At 41.6% G+C, this 5,000-nt stretch overlaps 1 protein-coding gene across 1 annotated transcript in view; it reads right to left on the minus strand.

Moving 5' to 3' along the window:
- The window catches only part of LOC143279560 (retinoid isomerohydrolase-like), a 22,912-nt gene that overhangs the window by 8,052 nt on the left and 9,860 nt on the right, over positions 1 to 5,000 (minus strand). The window lies entirely within an intron of this gene.

Genomic DNA, 5,000 nt, shown 5'->3' on the forward strand with positions numbered 1-5,000 from the left:
TTTTAGCTGGTTGTCAATAACGACACCAAGGTGTCGATGTTCTGTAACTTGTTCAATAGCTTGGCCATCGATTGACAAAGTGAGCGGATTTAAGCCACGCTGGTGCTTTTGGCGAGTGGCTACAATCATACTCTTTGTTTTTTCTGGGTTAAGGAGCATATTATTTTCTGTACACCAGTTGGATACTTCGGTTAGGCTGGTTTGTAATCTATCATTAATGTGCTCTGAATTTACTCCATATGTATGAAGAGAAGAGTCATCTGCAAACATGTCGCATGATATTGCAGATGAGGAGATACATAATGGAAGATCATTGATATAAAGGTTGAACAATAAGGGGCCAAGCACAGAGCCTTGGGGAATGCCCATTTTAGTTATTCCCACATTCGAAAAGGTCCCGTTTACTAATACACTCTGCTTTCTTTCTTTTAAGTATGACTCAAAAAAATTAACAGAATTTGTATCAAGCTGATAAACCCGTAGCTTTTCAAGAAGTATTCGATGATTAACGAGATCAAATGCTTTCTTCAAATCTAGAAATACAATTCCGTTGATTTTTTTGTCATTTATAGCTGTGAGCAGTTTATCTAAGAGACTGGTGAGGGCTGTCTGACAGGAGTGTTTTGGGCGAAACCCTGACTGATTTTGATGAAGCAAGTTGTGCCGGTCAAGATATTGCAATAGGTGCTTGTGTACGTGTTTTTCAAGTGGTTTAGAAAGCGATGATAGTATTGATATTGGTCGGTAATCGTTCAGGTCAGAGGGATTTTTTACTTTAGGTAGTGGTATGATTTTGGCAGTTTTGAACATAGTTGGAAAAACACTTTTTGAAATACTGAGGTTATAAATATATGTCAGATGATGCACTGTATATGGCAGTGATAGAAGCAGAATTTTATTGCTGAGTCCGTCACAGCCATGTGTGTTTTTTTGTCCAAGGTTGGATATGTATTTACCGACCTCATAAACAGTTAGTTGTGGAATGTGAAATGTATCTTGTTGGCTGAGCCTGTCTGAACAAAATGATTTTAGACTGACTGGACATTCATACTGATCTGAGTTTTGTTTCAGACGATTAGTCAAACTTTCCGCGATGGATAAGAAGTGGTTGTTAAAGTCTGTTGCTGTGAAACAATCATATTTCAATGATTTTCCAGGAAATGACTTATTGGTCAGTGCATTGAGAGCTTTCCATATAGATGAAGTATTGTCTGATTCTGACGTCGTTATCCTGTTAAAATATGTCTTTTTGGCCTGACGGACTAAGAACTTTACGTGTTTTCTTTGTTGCTTAAACGCGGAATAGTTCTTTTCTTTCTTAAGTTTATCTCTAATTTTAATCGCTATTGATATGATGACAGTAAACCAAGGAGGTGTTGATGAATTTCCTACCCGTTTTCTTCTAACTGGGGCATGCTTGTCATAAAGAGATAAAAAGATTCTATGAAATGCCGCGACCGCTTCATCTGGATCGTTAGATTCATAAATTTCCTTAAATGAGCATTCGCTAAGATCATAGAGAAAATCAACTTCGTTAAAGTGCTTATACGATCGATACGTGATGGTGGAGTGGGTTCTAGTTCTAGCTGTTGGTATCTTACAGGCAACTGTACACTGTATAGCGAAGTGGTCACTGATACTGGTCTGGTGTACCTGAGCACTTACGACTCTGTCTGGATTATTAACATAGATGTGGTCAATCAGAGTTGAGCTGGATGACGTAACTCGCGTTGCTGATTGTATTACTTGGTGCAAATTAAATAGAGATATGGTAGAATCCCATGCCGGATGAGGTTTTTGAAAATCTATATTAAAGTCACCAAGAATGATAATGTCCCTGCCGCGAGCAAAATCCTGTACTTTGTCCATCATGATGACAAAATCATCATACCAACCGAAATTGCTGGATGGGTTTCTATAAATGAATCCTAGTATAACTGGGCATTTTGCTACTTTCACCTCCAGCCAGATGCTTTCTACATTTACGGACTCCAAATCAAATCGTCTATTAGTAAAAGCTTTCATAGTGTCGTGGACATACACAGCTATTCCGGTGTGTCCGGAATGAGTGGCATCTCTTCTGAACAATGAATAGTTTGGAATCCCAATTACATCATCGTCTACAGCTGGGGACAGTCTAGACTCTGTTATTCCGAAAATGTGACAAATTCTAGTCTGGTCAAGGAAGACATTCACATCAGTCGCTTTGTTCTCAAGATGGTAGACATTCAAATGACCCACAGTGAGATCATGAGTTTGCATTTTTGACATGAATAATGTAGGTCTACACTTCAATTAACAATTAAACTTCTTAAAATAGGTGAACAGACAATAGTTTCACAAAACACTTCAGGACAATTCAGGGCAAAATTAATGAAAAGAAAAATAAGAAAAGCAAACACAGAATAAAAAAATAAATCAATGCACACACACACATACACACACCCACCCACACACAATTTGTTTATATGCAAGTGCTAAGAAGAAAAAAAAATGAATTGCAAGGTTCACACGAAATGTTTACGAAGAGGTAAAAGAAAAAAAAAGTCGCTGGATGAAAAACATAAACACACGAAATTGCAAAAAAGAAAACAGACACACACACACAAAAAAACTCCAACAAGAACAGTCCAAGTCAAGAACAGGAGGGTGGGGGACACAAAACTGAATCAGGGCAGAAGTTGACACTAGTATGTCACAACGGTGAGAGAGAGAGAGAGAGAGAGAGAGAGAGAGGGAGAGAGAGAGAGAATGAACTGCATGGAAAAGTAGAGAAAGAGGTCACAAGTTATCGAGGTTCATTTGTCTGCTCTGTGACGAAACCTCTATTCTTTCTTCCCTCTGTTGTGTGTGTGAGGGGGGGGGAGGCCGGGGGGGGGCGAGTGTCGGTCTCTTATCCAGAGTTGAATGTGCTATGCGTTCAAAATGTGTGTGTGTGTGTGTGTGTGTGTGCGTGTGTGTGTGTGTGTGTGTGTGTGTGTGTGTGTGTGTGTGTGGATGGTCATCCACATCACGGATACGTCTTTGGGAGTGTGTTGCTCAAATTTTCTCATCAAGTCTGCAGGTGTCTGTATCTGGAGTCTGAAGTGATGGCTTAGAGGTAACGTGTCCGCCTAGGAAGCGAGAGAATCTGAGCGCACTGGTTCGAATCACGGCTATGTCGCCAATATTTTATCCCCCTCCACTAGACCTTGAGTAGTGGTCTGGACGCAAGTCATTCGGATGAGACGATAAACCGAGGCCCCGTGTGCAGCATGCACTTAGCGCACGTAAAAGAACCCACGGCAACAAAAGGGTTGTCCCTGGCAAAATTCAGTAGAAAAATCCACTTCGTTAGGGAAAACAAATAAAACTGCACACAGGAAAAAATACCCCCCCAAAATGGGTGGCGCTCTCAGTGTAGCGACGCGCTCTCCCTGGGGAGAGCAGAACGAATTTCACACAGGGAAATCTGCTGTGATAAAAAGAAATAGAAATACAAATACAAATATCTTAGCCCGGTTGACGCTAGGATATATCTATTATGATATTCCAGCCTTGTCAAGCAGTCCAAAAACCCAAATAGATCTCATAACAGCATCGTTAGTCATGAAATCTATCATCGTTCATCATCACCAAAATTTGAATCACGGTGAGGGCGCCTGGTGGGTAAAGGGTGGAGATTTTTACGATCTCCCAGGTACTAGGTCAACATATGTGCAGACCTGCTAGTGCCTGAACCCCCTTCGTGTGTATATGCAAGCAGATCAAATACGCACGTTAAAGATTCTGTAATCCATGTCAGCGTTCGGTGGGTTATGGAAACAAGAACATACCCAGCATGCACACCCCCGAAAACGGAGTATGGCTGGCTGCCTACATGGCGGGGTAAAAACGGTCATACACGTAAAAGTCCACTCGTGTACACACGAGTGAACGCAGAAGAAGAAGATCATCACCGAAATACAGAAAGCAAAATCATCCGTCATTTAAACGATCACAAAGAGTCCTACCTTCGTTTGAAACGTCTTAATGGTGAAATGATAATTTTCTTGGCATTTCTGGTTCTATTGATGTTGTGTGCATGTTTATTTCTCTGGGTATGTTTGCTGCCTTTGAAACTATAAATCACAGTGCACTCCAAACTAGCTGCAGTCCCTGTTTGGTAGACCAGGTACTGTATAAACCTGTATGGTTTTCTGGGTTTTCATTGTTAAAATTCTAAGCTTATTCAGTGAAAAGTAGCTAGCATACCACACAAAAGGCTATGATCTGTGCTGGGTGGTTGTTCGTTTCGGTTTCTTCCACCTGTTCTTCGTTTGATTCAGTCTTACACTGTGGTAGGAGAGCCCATGGTTCTTTGATATCACTCATCTCCAATATTCTGCTTCTCAGTTTAGTATGATAGTCAGTCGTGTCCGACTATGACCATCAGAACAGCAGAGGAGGCAACTGCTGTCCCAACCTTCCGGGCTAGAATTTGATTACTGTGGAGAGTGTCTTCCCCAAGTTACATCCCCAAGTCTCTCGGCCAAGAGGGTTTTAGGACAGTCGGCGCTGGGATGGTTCCCAAAGGCCAACTAGACCTCAATGCTGCAGCACTAAGATCCAGTGCAATCCTGCCTTCTAGCTGAGAGTCATAGTCCTTCACAAAAGCTGAAAATGACTTCCCATTGCATTGGAGAAATCATTGATCATGCAGCTCTCACTCTGCTGTTGGCCAAACTGTGATATTATCAGAGCGTTGGTCCTAAGCTTGGTATTCAAGCATTGTATATCTTGATGATAAATTCCGGTGGCCTGGATGGATATCTTCATAGAATGTCTTTTTTGATGTGTCCGTTATTTTACAGTGAGTGTGTGTGTGTGTATGTGTGTGTTTGTGTGTGTGTGTAGAACACACGTTAGGACGTTCTGATTCAGGATCTCATCCACATACAAGTGCATACAGTGACAGAGAAAGAGGGGAGGGAGGAAGGGGGGGTGAAACAAGGCACCGCAGACAGAACGGTCGTGGTGAT

Source organism: Babylonia areolata, chromosome 2 (assembly GCF_041734735.1).
Source record: "Babylonia areolata isolate BAREFJ2019XMU chromosome 2, ASM4173473v1, whole genome shotgun sequence".
In the NCBI taxonomy this organism is placed as follows: Eukaryota; Metazoa; Mollusca; class Gastropoda; order Neogastropoda; family Buccinidae; genus Babylonia; species Babylonia areolata.